Source organism: Lithobates pipiens, unplaced genomic scaffold (genome assembly GCF_037356315.1).
Source record: "Lithobates pipiens isolate NorthernLeopardFrog02 unplaced genomic scaffold, aLitPip1_a1.2 Scaffold_22, whole genome shotgun sequence".
Classification (NCBI taxonomy): domain Eukaryota; kingdom Metazoa; phylum Chordata; class Amphibia; order Anura; family Ranidae; genus Lithobates; species Lithobates pipiens.
Genome location: NW_027507784.1, coordinates 38,842,290 through 38,863,907, shown reverse-complemented (window position 1 = coordinate 38,863,907; position 21,618 = coordinate 38,842,290). Strand labels below are relative to the sequence as shown.

The 21,618-nt window shown below is 45.1% G+C and overlaps 1 pseudogene; it reads left to right on the top strand.

Moving 5' to 3' along the window:
- Positions 1 to 12,496: 12,496 nt before the first annotated feature.
- On the top strand, positions 12,497 to 12,615 carry LOC143925770 (5S ribosomal RNA; annotated as a pseudogene).
- Positions 12,616 to 21,618: the final 9,003 nt, after the last annotated feature.

The following is a 21,618-nucleotide window of genomic DNA, read 5'->3' as shown; positions in this document are numbered from 1 at the left end:
TTACTACCAAACTACTACCTTTTCTACTAAAGAATTACTACCTTAAGCATTACTACTTGGGCATTCAGCCTGCAATTACTTCTGGTCATAAAGGAGTTAAAGGCCTACAGAGGTTCTAACCTGTCCTAGTTCTCCCCCCCATGCCTGAAAATGTAAAAATAAAATGTAAATTAGGCTGGAGTTTGGTTGAATGGCTTCTCCGGTGTCTGGATGTCCGGCGGTGAGGAATAGGCAGGGATTCTGAGATAATATACTCTTCAGAAAAATCCATTGTAATCTGATTTCCTGTTCTCTTCCACAGTTCACAAAACTCCAAAGTGCTAAAAGAAATCGCTTCAGCTTGCCTGTAAACTAATAGCCGGTTTAACTTTGATCACCATATTACTGAGAAATTTCACATGAGGTGAGTCGCATCCGCTCAGCCTTGAATTAGCAGCGTGTTCATTCATTGACTATCCATATGTATCTTGGGGTTGTCAGGGGCCTGAACCTTCCTCCGCACTAATATATTACAGATTTCAAAGATGAAATTGTTACATCTACATTACCACCACTGTCCATCATCCACAGGCAAAATGTTTCTCACACTACTGGATTCTTTGTGTATTCTTTCTTATGAGGAATGCAGCAGACCGAGTGAGACTTCCTTGCTTGAGGAAAGGCGGTGGTGGGGGGATGTTGCTGCTGAACTTAGTTGTCTTGAAGTGGACCTAGCATCAAATATATTATGGAATATGTCCGTGTAAGCCCTTGTACACACGGTCGGACATTCTGACCACAAAATCCATCTGATTTTGTCCGAAACTAGTGTTGCATACACACAGTCGGACAAAACTGTCGGAAAATCCGATCGTTCAGAACGTGATGACGTTATTTAGTTACGATGGGACTACGTTCAGGCTAGTAGCCAATAGCTTTGGGCTCGTAATTTGATCTGAGCATGCGTGGCACATTGTCAGATCGGAGTTCTCCACAAATGATCGGACAAAGTCCGATCGGATCATGTCGGAAAATTTTATATCCAGCTCTCAAACTTTGTTGGTCGGACATTCCGACGGAAAAAGTCAGATGGAGCCCACACATGGTCGGATTTTCCGACAACATGGTCCGATCGGACATTTTCCGTCTGAATTTCCGACCGTGTGTACAGGGGCTAACACTTCCAGGTATGTGTGATCTCTCAAATAAATCACAGTACTCTCCCCGCCCCCCTGAAAATGCCTTCATCATCTTTTCTCTCCAGACGGACAGATCCATGTTTGCTCAGATATCACCCAGGGTCCCCATCTATTTCCTGGACTGAGAGATCACAAAAAAAATGTGGTCCTTGTTCATTTCTTGTGTAGCGCGCTACCTCTGCAGGAGCCACTGGTGACGACGGGTCCTCTGTTCTGCCACAACTTTCTTAACCACTTAAGCCCCGGACCATTTTGCAGGCCAAAGACCAGACCACTTTTTGCGATTCGGCACTGCGTCGCTTTAACTGACAATTGTGCGGTCGTGCGATGTGGCTCCCAAACAAAATTGATGTATTTTTTTCCCCACAAATAGAGCTTTCTTTTGGTGGTATTTGATCATCTCTGCGGTTTTTATTTTTTGCGCTATAAACAAAAAAGAGTGACAATTTTGAAAAAAATACAATATTTTTAACTTTTTGCTATAATAAATATCCCCCAAAAATATATAAAAAAAAATTTTTTTTTCCTCAGTTTAGGCCGATACGTATTCTTCTACATATTTTTCGTAAAAAAAAAAATCGCAATAAGCGTTTATTGATTGGTTTGCTCAAAAGTTATGTCATCTACAAAATAGGGGATAGATTTATGGCATTTTTATTAATATATATATATATATATATATATATATATATATATATATATATATATATATATATATATATATTTTTTTTTTTTTTTCACTAGTAATGGCGGCGATCAGCGATTTTTACAACATTATAGCGGACATGTCCGACAATTTTGACACATTTTTGGGACCATTGGCATTAATAGTAATCAGTGCGATTAAAATTGCATTGATTACTGTAAAAATGTCACTGGCAGTGAAGGGGTTAACACTATAGGGGAGGGGTTAATGTGTATCCTAGTTTGTGTGCTAACTGAAGGGGGGGGGGGAGGGGACTGTGCAGGGAAACTAACAGATCGCTGTTCATACTCTGTATGAACAGACGATCTGACAGTTCCCTGCTCAGAGAACCGGAAACTGTGTGTTTACACACACAGCTGCCAGTTCTCCGTGTGCCCCGATCGATTATGGGAGCCCGGCGGCGATCAAGACCACAGGACACTCGCATCGGCTTGGGGAGCGAACAGGGGCATGTGCGCCCCCTAGTGGTCGTTTGTTACCTTCATGGTTCAGGAGATATTTACAAAAAGCTGTGCGCCGATGTCTACGGCGCATGCGCACTTTAAAAAGGGCAGATCGTGCCGTTTCTAAAGGGAGTCATGCCGTGACTGGCGGCCCACGCGTACGTGACTCTGGGCAGTCACTGAGCCGAAGTTCGTGTTCCCACAAGGAAGAGGGGTGAAGATGGAAGCTCGCTGTTAGTGGGGACAGCGGTGACAACGCAGGCTTCGGTTTTAGGTAAGTGACACATAATGGGCTACTGCGGTGCATAGTAGTTCATTATGCTTTACCTTTGCAGGGAAATAAGAGCAAGTTTACTTCCTCTTTAAAGTGGACTTCCACCAGCAAAAAAAAAAAAAAAATGAAAGTCAGCAGCTACAAATACTGCACTTTTAAAATGACACTTACCTGTTCAGGGCGTCCGCGATGTCCTCACCCGAAGCCGACCCGTCCCTCAGCTCCGGGTGGAGGTGCCGACATCTTCAGTAAGGGAGTCAGGAAGTGAAGCCTTGCGGCTACACAGCCTGGTTCCCTACTGTGCATGCGCGAGTCACCCTGCGTGTCCTGACTGGTCCCTGCTGTCTTTTCGGACCTATGTGTCTCCCCAGAAGACAGCAGGGGAAGGATGGAGGAGGGGCCGGACATGCCGTAGATCGCCGTGGATTTTGTGGCAATCTTTCGCCAGAAGTGGGAGCAAATACCTGGATTGTACAGGTATCTACTCCCCCCCCTCCCCCCTGAAAGGTGCCAAATGTGACACCAGAGGAACAGGATAAGCAGAAGTTCCATTATTGGGTGCAACTCTGCTTTAACTGCTCAGTCCCCATGGACACACTTGCTCTTGAACTCAAAGCCATATACACCTGTGGAATTAAAGCAGTTGTAAAGGCAGGTTTTTTTTTTTATCTTAATGCATACTATGCATTAAAATCAGGACCGGTGCTACCACTAGGCAAACTAGGCAGCCGCCTAGGGTGCACTGCTGTCTAGGGCACACAGCCACTGGTGTTCCTACTCTCTTCTCTTTGCAGCAAACAACTAAGTCTCAGCATCAGCATTTGCCGCTCCGTTCGCACATAGTGTCAGAGGCGCAGCGGCACTGGAGGACTGTGTCTGTGTCCCGACTCCTGAATGGATGGAAGCAAGCAAACATTCATTGATGGGTGCTGGTGAAGCTGCATTTGATGGGCGCTTCATTAAAAAGGTGGGGTATACATGGGCAGGGCAAAGGGGGTGGAGTCAGGAGGGGGCGGCAAAATTAGGTTTTGCCTAGGGTGTCAAAAATCTTGCACCAGCCCTGATTAAGATTATAAAAACCTGTATGTAGCAGTCCCCCTAATTACCTACCCGAGCCCCTTCTCTCTCCAGTGATGTCCATGATCCCCTCAGCCATCCAGGACACTCCTGAATTGGCTGAGACAGAGCAGTGTTTGCTGTTGGCTCCCATGGCTGTCAATCAAACTCAGTCAGCCAGTCAGGGGAGAGAGGGGGTGGGGCCAGGTCGGGGCTCCGTGTCTGAATGGATACACATAGCTCTGACTCGGCTTGGTTGCCCCCTGTAGCAAGCTACTGGCTGAGGGGCACTTAACGGGAGGGAGGGGCCAGGAGCAGGGAAGAGGGACTCGAGAAGAGGAGGATCCGGGCTGTTCTGTGCAAAACCAACTGCACAGAGGAGGTAATTATAACATGTTTGTTATTTAAAAAAAAATTTGCCTTTCCAATCACTTTAAGGGTTAGTAGGCTACCACTCTAAGGATATACAGGCATAAGGCCACAAACAGCTTGGAGATAATTAATTAAATGTATGCATTTGTGTATTTAATGCAAAGCAAACAAGTAATTATACAGACTTGGGCCCCTTTCACACTTGTGCGACCTGGGCGTGATTTTTGAAGCAATGCCTGTGTCATTTTGAGGTCTATGGACATCAAAGTTGGGCCAAAGTAGCGCAGGGAGGGACTACTTTGAAGTCGCACACATATGAATGGCACTCGTTGGAAATCATGGGGTAGAACTTGTCTTGTGACTTTGCAGTCCCAAGTCGCACATGTGTGAAATGGGCCTTAAGGGTTCTATGAAGGGTGGAGTGGTTGATTATCCACTAACAAGTGCTCAAATGTTAGACTCCTTTCACACTGGGGCCGCCCGTGCGTTCGTGGTAAAGTGCCGGCGCTTTACCGATGTTTAAGAAACATTTTTCGGCCGCTAGTGCGGCACTTTTAACCCCCAAAGAAGGAAAAAGGTTAAAAACGCATTTTCCAGACGCTTCAGAAGCGATGTCCATTAATTTCAATGGACAGGGGTCCCAAACCGCCCCAAAGATGCTGCTTGCAGGATGTTTTTCTAACTTCCCGCAAGCGCACCTCCCCAGTGTGAAAGCACTTGAGCTTTCACACTCCAGGGGCATGGGAGGCAGTTTTCAGTCGCTATTTCTAGCGCTAAAATGCCTGAAAACTGCCTCAGTGTGAAAGGGCTCAATAGGAAGACTAAACTAAACTACTACCAGGTAACTAGATTCTCTAAACAACCTCAACTAGTTCAGAAGAATCGAAAGGGTCCTGGTGTATACCTTGTAAAACTAGTGTATACCTTGACTAAACTAAACTACCAGGTAACTAGAGTCTCTAAACAACCTCAACTAGTTCAGAAGAATCGAAAGGGTCCTGGTGTATACCTTGTAAAACTAGTGTATACCTTGACTAAACTAAACTACTAGGTAACTAGAGTCTCTAAACAACCTCAACTAGTTCAGAAGAATCAAAAGGGTCCTGGTGTATACCTTGTGCATACAACGCGAACAGCAAGCGGTGTATGCTTTCCTAATATGGAGGGTACCCCTGGAGGTGGTAGAAAGTACCTGGCACCTAGTAATTAACGTTGGCCAGCTTGTGGTGGGGCCCTTCTTTAGGTGGTGCACTGTTCCTTTAAGAGTGTAGTTGGATGATAGGAGATAGGTCACTAAGTGGGAGCAGTCTCTATTTGAACTAACAGTGGGTGGTGGGTGATTAAGATGTGTAGTTCAGCTCACCACTTCCTGCCAGATGACTAGTCCATCCCCAGTGGCTTGGCGATCAACAGTCCCCCCTCTGGCTCCGGTCCCGCAGATGTGAAGCACAGACCCAGACCCATCGCTCTCTTCTAGCGTTTCCATCTCATCCCTTTAAATCCGAACACGTATGAATTACACAGGTTCTGAGGCTAGTTAAATGCAGATAAGGCACTAAGAGAGTTTAATCACCACCTAACTCAGCCACAGAACCCGTGTAATTCATATGTATTCGGTTTAAAGGGATGAGGTGGCAACCCTACGCTCTTCCCTTGACTGCCCAGATCTGGATCTGTTTTCCCGGGAAAGATGTGAAGCTCTCCTCCTCTAGGTGTGGCCACTTGGGGGAATTGAAGTCCAGTAGCCATTAGTCTCCAAAAGTAAGCATGGCCCCTTTAAGAACTACAATTCCAATCATCCATACCTTCTGCCCAGCAAGTTCTCTCTGAGGCTTCCATTGGCTACTTCTGTTCCTCCCTCTGATTGGATCCACACTGGAGGGAGGGGGAGAGAGCAAGAGCAAGCAGATAACACACACACACACAGCAAAAGCAAAGGCGGCTGTGAGAGGAGTGTGGAACCCAGCTGCATTTCTCTCCTTGTGTATGGCTCATTAGCTCACTGCCACTGCTCGGGGAGACGGGCGAGTGGAAGAAAAATCACACAGCTGGCAGCAGCACCTGGCTATATCTGGTTTGGTTCACAAATGTCTGACACAGATCAGCCCCTACTGTAATGAGATTCTGCAAAGTTACAGCATAGTCTGATCACTGGGGGGAGAGGAAACCGAGGAAATGCTTCATTCTACCTGCAGCAGACTGATGGGATCATCTTAGCCTAAGAAAGGTCACTAACTGGAGCACAGGGGTGGCTTTTTATTGATAAAAGGTGGAGCTTTTCTGAAATTATTATTATAATACATGATTTATAGAGTGTCAACAGTTTACACAGTACTTTACAATCTAAAAGGGAGACAAATACAGTTACAATACAAGGGAGTTGAGAGGGCACCGCTCAGAAGAGCTTACTATAATGCCCTGTACACACGGCTGGACATTCCGACGACAAAATCCGTCGGATTTTTTCCGACAGATTTTGGCCCAAACTTGACTTGCATACACACAGTCGCACAAAGTTGTCGGAAAATCCGATCGTTCAGAATGCGGGGACGTAGAACACGTACGACGGGACTATAAAGAGGCCAGTAGCCAATAGCTTTTGTCTAGTAATTTATTCTGAGCATGCGCGGCACTTTTTCTGTCGGAATTGTCTACACGCGATCGGAATTTAAACGATTGGATTATGTTGTCGGAAAATTTTAGCTCCAGCTCTCAAACTTTGTGTGTCGGAAATTCCGACGGAAAAAGTCCGATGGAGCCCACACACCATCGGATTTTCTGACAACACGATCCGATCGCACGTCTTCCGTTGGAAAAGTCCGACCGTGTGTACAGGGCATAACAGAAATATTCGCTCATGATAACTTTGCAGTTAACCTTTTGTAGAATCGTGTGTCCTCTGCTCCAGAAAATGCTAGTTGCCTGGCTGCCATGCCGCTGGAATGGCTTCACTGCTTTCTTTAGTTTCTCACCCAGAAGAAGTGTGCAAATATGGAACTTCCCTGGACTGCAAGCTTGTCCCAGGCCTGCGACTCAGAAAATACTCCAGAGGATCACCGTGACGGCCAGACAGCAAACTATTTCAGACAGAGGTCATCTTTGGGGTATTCCCCACATTCCTCTCACGACAGGTTTACTTTACATTGAAATCCCATTCATGTATAAAAATGTCACTTATTTTCTTACATGCCTGCGCACGCTCTCTTCACAATTATGCAATGGGCTGCGATTAGAAGAGACCAGAAAATGTTTGTGTCGCTGTGTTATTTAAAGGGAACCGGTCACTATTTGGCTTATGCAACTATTTTTACGCCTCGTTCGCATCGAATGCAGCTTGGAAAACGCGGGACGCCATCTGAAACTTGCACGATTTCAAAGCCGCATTTCAGTGCGACTTGGAGGACATCTGTGCGACTTCATGCACAGACGTCTATATAGGCAAGTTGAACCTGAAATCGCCAAAAGTAGTGCAGGAGCTACTTTTTCAGGTCGACGCGGCACCGGTTTGAACAGGGCCATTGCCGAAATTAGGGTGCGACTTGTCATCATTATTATTATACAGGATTTATATAGAGCCAGCAGTTTGCGTAGCGCTTTACAACATGGGGCAGACAATACACTTACCTGTACAATACATTTCAATACAGGAGGAATCGGAGGGCCCTGCTCGGTAGAGCTTACAGTCAAGGAGGGTCATGCGATTTTACCTGTCAAATCGCACAAGTAGCTTATGCTCTCCCCTAGACATGTGCACAATAAAAAAATAAATTGTTTCGTTTCGTATCTTTACGTTTCCATTGATTCGTGACGATTCGTAATTTTGGAAGACGCTAGTTTTCCATACACGGACTTGTTCGTATTTTTAGGACAGTTTTATTTTCGTTGATACGAAATTATTTGTAATTCCGTCTAATTTTCTTTGATTCGAAATTCGGAATTTTGTTAGATAATAATTTTCGTTTATTCCGTACACTACTCGTAATTTAGTAATTGTTACTTCTGTGAGATTGCCCTTTTCGTTGATTCGTACTTTCATTGGAAATAAAGAATAATAATCCTAGGCTTGTTTTTCTAATAAGTCGTGTACTTACTCCATTCCAATACTCAGTCCCCAGACCGGACTCCGCCCCCTCCTCAACTCAATCTAAAAAGATTCAGGAATGCAGTGTGATTCAGACACAAAAGGGATAAGCGGATTGGCTAAAGATATTAAGTAAGATGCATCAATCACTAATACACTGTCCATTCGAAAGAACGATTCGAGAACAAAAAATCACGAACATACAAAATCACGAACATACATATTAAGATACACTTTTACATTGTCCATTCAAGAGAACGATTCGAGAACACGAACAAACGAAATTACGAACACGCGAATGAAAATACGAACATACGAAATTTACGAACATACATATTAAGATACACTTACGCTGCCCATTCAAAAGAACGATTCGAGAATACGAACAAACGAAATTACGAACACACAAATGAAAATACGAAATTCCAAAACATACATATTAACCACTTTCAGACCGGACCATTTTGCTGGTCAAAGACCAGACCACTCTTTGCGATTCGGCACTGCGTCGCTTTAACTGACAATTGCGCGGTCGTGCGACGTGGCTCCCGAACAAAATTGACGTCCTTTTTTTCCCACAAATAGAGCTTTCTTTTGGTGGTATTTGATCACCCCTGCGGTTTTTATTTTTTGCGCTATAAACAAAAATAGAGCGACAATTTTGAAAAAAAACGCATTATTTTTTACTTTTTGTTATAATAAATATCCCCCAAAAATATATAAAAAAACATTTTTTTCGCTCAGTTTAGGCCGATACGTATTCTTCTACATATTTTTGGTAAAAAAAAATCGCAACAAGCAATTATTGATTGGTTTGCGCAAAAGTTATAGCGTTTATAAAATAGGGGATAGTTTTAAGGCATTTTTATTAATTTTTAATAATAATAATAATAATAATAATAAATAATAATAATATATATATATTTTTTTTTTACTAGTAATGGCGGCGATCATCGATTTTTATTGTGACTGCGAAACTATGGCGGACACATCGGACATTTTTGACACATTTTTGGGACCATTGTCATTTATACAGCAATGAGTGCTATACAAATGCACCGATTCCTGTGTAAATGACACTGGCAGTGAAGGGGTTAACCAAGGGGTGGCAGTGTAGGGGTTAAGTGTTCCTAGGGGCGCATTACTAACTGTGGGGGGCTGGGCTTTGTGTTCGTGAACACTGATCTCTGCTCCAATCACATGGAGCAGAGATCAGCGTCACTTGTTTCTAGGCAGAACAGGGAGATGCTGTTTACAACGGCATCTCCCCATTCAGCCTCCCCGTGAGACGATCGCAGGTGAGTCCACGGGACCCGCGACCGGACTCACGGGGGTCCCGACCGGCACAGGAACGTGCCGCCGCCGGCGGCACGCACGAGATGGCAGCGGAGCATATAGAAATGGACGTACCTGTACACCAATATGCCTGCCCATGCCATTCTGCCGACGTGCATCGGCGTGCGCCGGTCAGGAAGTGGTTAAGATACACTGCCCATTTCAAAAGAACGATTTGAGAACACGAAATTATGAACATACAGAATCACAAACATACATATTAAGATACACTTACACTGTCCATTTAAAAGAACGATTCGAGAACACGAACAAACTAAATTACAAACAGACGAAGAAACAAAATTACGAACACACAAATGAAAATACGAAATTAAGAACATACATATTAAGATACACTGTATGTCCATTCAAAAGAACGATTAGAGAACACAAAATTACGAACATACGAAATCACGAACATACATATTAAGATACACTTAAACTGCCCATTCAAAAGAATGATTCGAGAACACGAACAAACGAAATTATTAACAGACAAGGAAACTAAATTACGAACACATGAATGAAAATACGAACATACAAAATTATGAACATACATATTAAAATACACTCTGAGTTTTTCCTTCAGATTTACCAAAACCATATAATATGAGGTCAAACCTTAGGAGTTTCAATTTGTATGCAATCAGGCATGCCCTTGCACTACATGGTTTTGGTAAACCTGAAGGAAAAACTGATCGTGTGTATGAGGCTTAACACTGTCCATTCAAAAGAACGATTCGAGAACACGAACATACGAAATCACGAACATACATATTAAGATACACTTACACGGCCCATTTCGAAAGAACGATTCGAGAAGACGAAACTATGAACATATGAAATCATGGCCATACATATTAACCGGTTCCCGACCGGCGCACGCCGAAGTGTACCTTGGCAGAATGGCACAGGCAGGCATATTGGCGTACAGGTACGTCCAATCTTCAATGCCGCCCTGCCATCGCGAGCGCGCCGTCCAGGACCCCCGTGAGTCCGGACGCGGGTCCTGCGGACTCGATCACCGCGGGCATACCCGCGATCGTCTCACGGGACGGCTGAATGGAGGAAATGCAGTGTAAACAGCATTTCTCCATTCTGCCTAGCAACTAGTGACGCTGATCTCTGCTCCATATGATTGGAGCAGAGATCAGTGTTCACTAAATGAAAGCCCAACCCCCCCCCCCCCACAGTTAGTAACACACCCCTAGGAACACTTAACCCCTACACTGCCACCCACTGGTTAACCCCTTCACTGCCAGTGTCATTTACACAGGAATCACTGCATTTATATAGCAGTGACTACTGTAGAAATGACAATGGTCCCAAAAATGTGTCAAAAATGTCCGATGTGTCTGCCACAATGTCGCAGTCACAATAAAAATCGCTGATCACCGCCATTACTAGTAAAAAAAAAAATAATAAAAAATTATTAATAAAAATGCCATAAAACTATCCCTATTTTGTAAACGCTATAACTTTTGCGCAAACCAATCAATAATCGCTTCTTGCGATTTTTTTTTACCAAAAATATGTAGAAGAATACGTATCAGCCTAAACTGAGGGAAAAAAATGTTTTTTTATATATTTTTGGGGGATATTTATTATAACAAAAAGTATATGCGTTTTTTTTCAAAATTGTCGCTCTATTTTTGTTTATAGCGCAAAAAATAAAAACCGCAGGGGTGATCAAATACCACCAAAAGAAAGCTCTATTTGTGGGAAAAAAAGGACGTCAATTTTGTTTGGGAGCCACGTCGCACGACCGCACAATTGTCAGTTAAATCGACGCCGTGCCGAATCGCAAAAAGTGGTCTGGTCTTTGACCAGCAAAATGGTCCGGTCTGTAAGTGGTTAAGATACACTTACACTGTCCATTCAAACAACGATTCAAGAACACGAACAAACAAAATTGCGAACAGACAAATGAAAGTACAAACATACGAAATTATGAACAAATGATTGAAAATACGAGATATAAATCATTAATTATAGATGTTATTTTCTTTCTTTTACTGTTTCGAAGTTTAGTATTTTCATAAGTTTGTCCGTTCGTAAGTTCGTATTTCCGTGTATTCAGTATTTTGCTTATTCGTAATTTTTTCGTATTTTGGTTCTTTCCGCTATTCGGATGTTTGGATTGATCCGGATGTACGAATACTAACAGATTCGTCTGAAAATCTATTCGCTACAAACCGAATCGCACGTGTCTACTCTCCCCTGCCTGTAGCTGTCCGCTTTGCAGGTTTTATAACCCCGGATTTGCTTTTGATTATTATAACGATGCCGGCTTAGTTTGGAACGATTTGCACTCGCGTCCTTATTTAGCTTCACTTTGTCTGGAGCTGAGGGAAGAATCGAAAGCAGCCCAAAGATTATGTCATTTTCTTTTCTTCCACCACCCGCGGTGGAAGAAAAGAAAATCGCTCGATTCCCCCTATCAACACAGTCAGTGTTGATAGGGGGAATCCCTCCCGCAGCACAACTGTGTTCTGCCAGCGGAGCCTTCCCTTCACCGTCATCACATGAAAAAGATCCAACAGCCTGGTTGTACTGGAGTTGATCGACTGATTGTCTTAAAAGGAGTTGTAAAGTCTCAGATTTTATCACCTGAATGCAGTCTGTGCATTCGGGTGAAAAACCTTCTGTGCTGCAGCTGCAACCCCAGGGCCCCCATTTTTCTCTTACCTGAACCCGATCGTTCCAGTGACGAGCACAAGCCCAGCAGCTCCAGCCGCTGTCTCTGGTCCTCATTGGCTCCCGCTGCTGTCGATCAAATCCAGTGACACGGGGGGGGCGGGGCCAAGTCCTGCTGTCTGTGTCAGTGGACGCAGCAGCAGCAGGACTCAGGAGCGCGCCCGCATGGGTGGCCCCATGGAAATCGGCTCTCAGTTGGAGGGCACTTGTCGAAGAGGAGGAGCCAGAAGCCGCACCAGGGGACCCCAGAAAAGGAGGGTCAGGGGCTGCTCTGTGTAAAACCCTTGCACAGAGCAGGTACGTATGACATGTTTGTTATTTTAAAAAACAAACCTTTATAAAAAAAAAAAAAAAACCTACGGCCACATCACCCTCAATGTGCCCAATCTCATCTGATCTCGGATGCTAAGCAGGGTCGGGCCTAGTTAGTACCTGGATGGGAGACCACCTGGGAATACCAGGTGCCGTAGGCTTTAAACCTTCATAATTGCTTTTAGTACAACCAGCCTGCCCATAAATGGATCAAATTCAGCTGGTCGCTGCTGAACCAGCTGAGAATCGAGTCATCTATGGTCTGCTTAAAGCGGGCCTTCAGTCATTTTTTTTTTTATGTTTCCATCTATTAAATCTTCTGTTGTTTTAACTTTGGAGAGTAAAACATTTTTTTTCTGCCAGTAAATCCCTTATACAGTCCACTTCCTGCTCCTTGTCTGGTCATTAGCCTAGGCTTATGACATCATACACAGCTCTCTCTCTCTCCTAAGGGTTTGCCAGGAAGGGAGGGGGAGGGGGTGAGTCATAAGAGGGCCAATGAGAGCTGCTGAGCTGGAGGTGTGCCTCTGTGCAAATCCAGGAAGTGAACAGGCAGCAGCTTCAGCTGCCCACAGTTAAAATGGCTGCAGCCAGACTCGGTGGAGGGAGATTTCTGCAGCATTTGTGGCAAGTACAGAATCGCAGCATATATATATAAGATAATATGCAAAGTGGTTGGAGGGAAGCTTCAGAATGGCAAAGATGTTTTTATTACAAGTTATGTGAGCAGACCGCGGTTCCTCTTTAAGATGCCACCTAAGGTCTGACAAGTGTCCTGTAACTGGCCTGAAACAATGCTGATAACATGAGCTGTCTCCCAGCTCCTGAGTAATAACATGCTGAAGTGTAATCTGCTTATATTTAGCTTTCTGTGGTTCTTCCCCTCCCCCATCATCAATATGCTAATTCAGGTTTAAAATTAAAGTGATTGTAAAGGCTATATATATATTTTTTTCCTATAATAATAATAAACAGGGTGTACAGTAGAAAAAGTATTCATACCCCTTGACATTTTACACATTTTGTCATGTTACAACCAAAAACATAAATGTATGTTATTGGGATTTTATGTGATAGACCAACACAAATTGGCACATAATTGTGAAGTGGAAGGAAAATGATAAATGGTTTTCACATTTTTTTTACAAATAACTATGTGAAAATGTGGGGGGGGGCATTTGTATTCACCCCCCTTTACTTTGATACCCCTAACTAAAATCTAGTGGAACCAATTTGCGTTCAGAAGTCACCTAATTAGTAAAAAGAGTCCACCGATGTGTAATTTAATCTCAGTATAAATACAGCTGTTCTGTGGAGCCTTCAGAGATTTGTTAGAGAACCTTAGTGAACAAACAGCATCATGAAAGCCAAGGAGCACACCAGACAGGTCAGGGATAACTTTGTGTAGAAATTTAAAGCAGCGTTAGGTTATAAAAAGATATTCCAAGTTTTGAACCTCTCACCGAGCTCTGTTGAATCCATCATCCGAAAATGGAAAGAGTATGGCACAACTGCAAACCTACCAAGACATGGCCGTCCACCTAAACTGACAAGCCATTGAGGTCCCGTTTGCAGGTTATGAGAAGCCATGTGGGGGACACAGCAAACATGTGGAAGAAGGTGCTCTGGTCAGATGAGACCAAAACTGAACTTTTTGGCCTAAAAGTAAATCGCTATGTGTGTGGGGAAAAAACTAACACTGCACATCACCCTGAACACACCATCCCCACTGTGAAACATGGTGGTGGCAGCATCATATTGTGGGGATGTTTTTCTTCAGCAGGGACAGGGAAGCTGGTCAGAGTTGATAGGAAGATGGATGGAGCCAAATACAGGACAATCTTAGAAGAAAACCTGTTGGGAGTCTGCAAAAGACTTGAGACCGGGGCGGAGGTTCCCCTTCCAGCAGGACAACGACCCGAAACATACAGCCAGAGCTACAATGGAATGGTTTAGATAAAAGCATATTCATGTGTTAGAATGGCCCAGTCACAGTCCAGACCTAAATCCAATTTAGAATCTGTGGCAAGACTTGTAAATTGCTGTTCAGAGACGTTCTCCATCCAATCCCTCTCTAGATGTGCAAAGCTGGTAGAGACATCCCCCAAAAAGACTTGCAGCTGTAATTGCAGTGAAAGGCGGTTCTACAAATTATTGACTCGGGGGGCTGAATACAAATGCCCCCCACACACACACTTTTCACAAGGTTGAATAAAGACACCAGTCCATCCAGTTCAACCTGAGTGAGCATTTACAATTGTCCCTATCCCTGTACATCACACACCCACATCGGTCCCTACCCTCAAGGAGCCCACAATCCAAGGTCCCCATTCATATATTAGGGCCAATTATTTGGACAGAAGCCAATTAACCTACCTGCATGTCTTTGGATTGGGGGAGCAAGCCGGAGTACCTGGAGGAAACCCACGCAGGCACAGGGAGAACATGCAAACTCCAGGCAGGTGGAGTCGTGGTTGGGATTCGAACCAGCGACCCTTCTTACTGCTAGGTGAGAGTGCTAACCACTACACCACTGTGCTGCCCCACTGTCCTTCGACCACTGTCCTTCGACTTCACAATTATGTGCCACTTTGTGTTGGTCTATGACATAAAATCCCAATAAAATACATTTGCTTTTTTGGTTGTAAAATGACAGAATGTGGAAAATTTCAAGGGGTATGAATACCTTTTCAAGGCACTGTACCTACCTGCTCTGTGTAATAATATTGCACAGGGTGGCCCCTTACCTTCTCCTTTTGGGGTCCCCCATCGGCACTCTCCACTCCTCTTCTGTGTGTGTGCTCCCATAGCAAGCTGCTTCCTATGGGGGCACACGTTGCAGGCGCACTCCCGAGCCGGGCTGTGTGCATCCATAGACACGCACAGCGTGGCTTAGCCACACCCCCCACTCCCTCCTTATGGGATTTGACTGACAGCAGTGACTCCCTCTGCTCTCATCCTATCCTGTGAGAGGAGGAACAGAGGGGCGCAGTGCTGGATCAAGAGAGGGCTCAAGTAAGTGTTTGGTGGGGGGGGGGGGGAGGGGCGTAAGGACACAAGTAGTGGGACATTTTTACAATATTGCAGAGATTGCATTAACTACTTGCAGACCACCCTATATCAGTTTTACTGCTACAGGGAAGCAGCTATGCGCAGGATCACTTATATATACATGTGATCGCACAATTCCGGGTAGGGAGCGCAAATGCGCACCGATGGCTTGCTTCAGCTGTGATTACACACAGCAGAAGCCAATCGGCAGGTACCGAGTACTCGATTACCCGATCCTTACTGGGTACTTAATTGCCGCTGATCGTCAGGTACAGACACATGTAACATCACCGTAAGATGTACAGACACAGGCACAGGTACAGACACATGTAACAAGGCAGATCGCCGTTCTGCCAGGAGGGAAGGGATGGAATTTATGCCTCTGAAAAGCAGGGAATAAAATCCATCACTTCCCTTAGTTAAAAGCATCTCACACAGTACACAAGAACACTGGCTAAACACAGTTAAACCTTTGATCACCCTAAATGTTTAATCCTTTCCCAGCCAGTGTCATTAGTACAGTGACAGTGCATATTTTTAGCACTGGTCCCCAAAAACGTGTCTGATTGTCCGCTACAATATCACAGTCCCGCTATAAGTCGTTGATCGCTGCCATTACTAGTAAAAAAAAAATGAATAAATAAAAATATCCCATACTTTTGTAGACGCTATAAATTTTGCGCAAATCAATCAATATACGCTTATTGGGATTTTTTTTTTTTTTTTTTTTTTACCAAAAATATGTAGCAGAATACACATTGGCCAAAACTGATGAAGATATTAGATTTTTTCAATTTGTTTATTGGATTTGTTTTCTAGCACAAATTAAAAAATATTATTTATTTATTTTTCAAAATTGTCAGTCTCTTTTTGGTTTATACCGCAAAAACCGCAGAGATCAAATACCACCAAAAGAAAGCTCTATTTGTAGGGATAAAATGACATCAGTTTGATTTGAATACAGCGTTGCATGTCCGCACAATTGTCAGTTAAAGTAACTGTCAGAGCTGGGCTCAGCCCTTCCTTCTCAGAGCTGCTGCTCAGCTGTCGGCTAATTGCCAGCTCCTATCTCTCCACAGTTACTCAGCTGTTGATGATTTCCTGCTCGTCAGTCCTGCCTACTTAAGCCATCCAGATCACAGGATCTCGGCCTTCGCCTTGGTCAACATCTCCTGCGTTCCTGTTTAAAGACTTGCTTTGCTGACATTCCTTCTGGCTCCAGATCCTGCTTGCTGTTCCACTACATTGATCCTTGACTTCTGGCTTGGCTGACTATCCGTACCAGTTACTGAACTCTAGCTATGTTTTGACTAAGTTTTTTTTTTTTTTTTACTTATTAAACAAGTGTGATTTAACTGTACTTCTGTCTCGGTCTGATTTCATGGTTTCTGACAGTAATGCGGTTCCGTTTCGCAAAAAAACGGCCTGGTCATGAAGAGGGGGAGGGTAAATCTTCCGGAGGTCAAGTGGTTAAAGCAAACACATTTTGACTTTATAACCACTTTAAACCTTTGTGTTTGTATTCCATAGATATATATTTTAGACCCAGTAATGTCATCACTGGGACTCTGTGCTTGTCTATGCAATGCGGGCAAATCATGGCTGGTGGGAGGAGCCAGCAAGGCGCTGTACATAGCTTCCTGAAAACATCACAGCACCCGGCCTCAGTACACCTCTCCAGACCCCCTCAGCCCTGATGCAAGCAGTGGGCTGGTTCTTGATTGCAAGCAATGCGGCCCATACACAGAATGAGTTATGTCAGGTTCCTGCCTCCCTGTCAGCAATCCTCCCATCTGATATCCCTCAATGGAAAGAGCAAAGACGCTAGGCGAGAATCTCACACCAAACAGCACCTACATCCAATCAGATGCAGGTACTGTCTGAGTATTTGGACCGTTGGTGGGGCTGTCAAATGATTAACCTCCGCAGCAGGATTTGTTGTAGCCAGCAGTGGACATGTGCGGTTCTATTTTGTTGCGAATTGAAATTCGGTCAGATTTTTCGTTATTCGGATGTATCCGCATTTCCGAATTACAATAGTAACAAATTTTAAATGAATTCAAAATAACAAAACGAAATTTCAGGCGAAATTTTGAATTCCAATAGTTTTCAAATCGAATTTGAATTTCCAAAGAGAATAAAATAGAATTGAAAATTAAAGAAATAGTTACATAGTTGCATAGTAGGTGAGATTGAAAAAAGACACAAGTCCATCAGTTCCAACCTATGTGTGTGATTATATGTCAGTATTACACACACGGAGGAAAGTCCGTTCATTTTGAACGCGGCTCCAGGTAGCCGGGACTAGAGAAGGAAGTCAATGTCGCCGCCTTCAGCGGCGAGATTGACACGTCGCTGGCTCCATCACCTGGTATGGACTTAAAGGGGAAGCCCTACACTGAAAAAACGGCGTGGGGGTCCCTCCCAAGGTCCATATAAGACCCTTATCCGAGCACGCAACCCGGCCGGTCAGGAAAGGGGGTGGGGACGAGCGAGTGGCCCCCCTCCTCCTGAGCCTTACCAGGCCGCGTGCCCTCAACATGGGGGGGTGCTTTGGGGAAGGGGGGCCCCTGCGCCCCCCCCACCTCAAAGCACCTTGTCCCCATTTTGATGAGGACAAGGGTCTCTTCCCGACAACCCTGGCCATTCGTTGTCGGGGTCTGCGGGCGGGGGGCTTATCGGAATTCGGGAGCCCCCTTTAATAAGGGGGCCCTCAGATACCGGCCCCCTCCCACCCTATGTGAATGAGTATGGGGTACAATGTACCCCTACCTATTAACCTGGTGAAAAAAATGTAAATAAAACACAACACAAGGTTTTAAAATAATTTATTGCACAGCTCCGGGGGTCTTCTTCCGTCTTGGTGGGGTCTTCTTGCCAGACTCCTCCGCTATCTTCTGCTAGCTTTTTTAGTAGCGGAGGAGCCCGGCTTTCTTCTTCGTCGCCGCCGCTGTCCGGGGGTCTTCTTCCGACTTCGGGGGTCTTGTCCCCCTCTTCGGTTCTTCTTGCCAGGCCTCCGCTTTCTTCCTATAGCTCTTTTACTAGCGGTGGCCCGGTCTTCTGTTGCCGCCGCCGCCTCTTCTTCCGACTTCGGGGGTCTTGTCCCCCTCTTTGGTTCTTCTTGCCGGGCCACCGCTCCTTCTTCCAGCTCTATTACTAGCGGTGGCTCAGTCTTCTGTTGTCGTAGTCGCCGCCTTCTCTTTTCTTCCTCTCTTCTTCTTCCTCTTCTTCCTTGAGATGTTGACTCAACGCTCTTTCTGGTGGGAATTACAGGGACGCGTTGTGCGGCCACTTATATAGTGACAATGGGCGGGGTCACCGGGTGATGGCCCAGCTCCTTATGATGTCACAGTTCCAGAGGATGCTGGGACTGTGACATCATAAGGGGTGGGGACATCACCAGGTGACCCCGCCCATTGTCTCTATATCATAATATATCTATATCCTATACCCTATATCACGCCACACAACGCGTCTCTGTCATTACGGCCAGAGACAGCGTCGAGTCAACATCTCAAGGAAGAAGAAGAAAAGAGAAGGCGGCGATGATGGCGGTGACCGAAGACCGGGCCACCGTTACTAAAAGAGCTGGAAGAAGGAGCGGAAGCCCGGCAAGAAGAACCGAAGAGGGGGACAAGACCCCCGAAGTCGGAAGAAGAGGCAGTGGCGACAGAAGACCAGGCCAATCCGGATTGAGTCAAAACTACTTTCTAAGTCCGCCGGACTTTTGGGAAAAAAAAGTCCGCCGGACAATCCGCCCGTGTGTGGGCTCCGGCGGACTTTTTTTTCCCAAAAGTCCGGCGGACTTAGAAAGTAGTTTTGACTCTGGTCTGCCGGACCAAGTCCGTCGGATAGTCTGATTGCGTGTACGTGGCATTACAGTAAAGAACCCGCTACGTAGTTTAAGGTTGAACCTCTTTTCTTCTAAATTGAATGAGTGGCCACGAGTCTTGTTAAACTCCCTTTTGCCAAAAAGTTTTATCCCTCCTGTTGGGTAACCAGTACAGTATTTGTAAATTGAAATCCTATCCCCTCTCAAGCGTCTCTTCTCCAGAGAGAATAAGTTCAGAGCTCACAACCTTTCCTCATAACTAATATCCTCCAGACCCTTTATTAGCTTTGTTGCCCTTCTTTGTACTCCCTCCATTTCCCGTACATCCTTCCTGAGGACTGGTGCCCAGAATTGGACAGCATACTACAGGTGGGGCCGGACCAGAGTCTTGTAGAGCGGGAGAATTATTGTTTTATCTCTGGAGTTGATCCCCTTTTTAATGCCAATATTCTGTTTGCTTTCTTAGCAGCAGCTTGGCATTGCATGCCATTGCCAAGCCTATCATCTACTAGGACCCCCAGGTCCTTTTCCATCCTAGATTCTCCCAGAGGTTCTCCCCCCAGTGTATAGATTGCATTCATATTTTTGCCACCCAAATGGATTATTTTACATTTTTCTACATTGAACCTCATTTGCAATGTAATTGCCCACCCCATTCATTGATTCAGATCTTCTTGCAAGGTTTCCACATTCTGCGGAGAAGTTATTGCCCTGCTTAGCTTAGTATCATCCGCAAATACAGAGATTGAACTGTTTACCCCATCCTCATCCTCCAGTTCGTTTATGAACAAGTTAAATATTATTGGTCCCAGCACAGAACCCTGGGGGACCCCACTACCCACCCCAGACCATTCCGAGTACTCCTCATTTATCACCACCCTCTGAACTCGCCCTTGTAGCCAGTTTTCAATCCATGTACTCACCCTATGGTCCATGCCAACAGACCTTACTTTGTATGGTAAAAAACGTTTATGGGGAACTGTGTCAAATGCTTTTGCAAAATGCAGACACATCACGTCTACCGGCCTTCCTTTATCTAGATGTCATTTTACCTCCTCGTAGAAGGTTAATAGATTGGTTTGGCAAGAATGATTCTTTGTGAAGCCATGCCGATTACTGCTAATGATACCGTTCTTATTACTAAAATCTTGTATATAGTCCCTTATTATCCCCTCTAAGCTTACATACTATTGATGTTAGGCTAACTGGTCTGTAATCCCCAAGGATGTATTTTGGCCCTTTTTTTAAATATTGGTGCTACATTGGCTTTTCTCCAATCTACTGGTACCATTCCAGTCAGTAAACTGTCAGTAAAAATGAGGAACAATGGTCTGGCAATTACTTGAGTTCCCTAAGTACCCTCGGGTGCAAACCATCTGGTCCCGGTGATTTATTAATGTTAAGTTTCCCAAGTCTAATTCTAATTCTGTCCTCTGTTAACCATGGAGGTACTTCCTGTGATGTGTCTTGAGGATAAACGATTCCCTCGTGAAGACTGAGGAGACTGAGGTTTCTATTAAAATTTTTTGTAAATAATTAAGTTTTCTTCTTCAACGATGGGTACTGATAAGGCAGCACTGATGGGCACCGAGGAGGTGGCACTGACCGGCGCTGATGATGGGCACTGATAAGTGGCACTGATGGGCACTCATAGGTGGCACTGATGGGTACTTATGGGTGGCATTGATGGGTAGGCACGGATGGGCACTGATAGGTGGCACTGCTGGACACTGATGGGTGGCATTGCTGGGCATCACTGATTTTATCTGCTACATGATGGTGCCAGTCAGTGCCCATTTGTGGGCACAGATTGGGCTATTTGCACATGTGGATGGCCATGGGGTACATACCTGGCCATCCACATGTTGCCCCCCCCCCCTTCCTGGTGGTCCTGGGGGCTTCCCTGGTGGTCCAGTGTGGGCATCCGTGGGAGGGGGGGACTGTGCTGATAAACAATCAGTGCAGACCCCCCCCCGTCAGGAGAGCCACCGATCGGCTCTCCTCTACTCGGGTCTGTCAGACGCGAGTGAGGAAAAGCCGATCACCGGCTTTTTCTGTTCACATCATGATCAGCCGTGATTGGACACGGCTGATCACGTGGTAAAGAGCCACCGCTCCACCGATCGCCACAATGCGCGCGGCTGTTATCCTGAAGGACGTCATGCGGCGCACTTCCCGGACGTCAATCCACTATTGTGTAATTCACATATGTTCGGTTTTAAAGGGATGAGGTGGCAACCCTACAATAGACGCTGATTTTGCATGCGATTCGCCGTGTCCA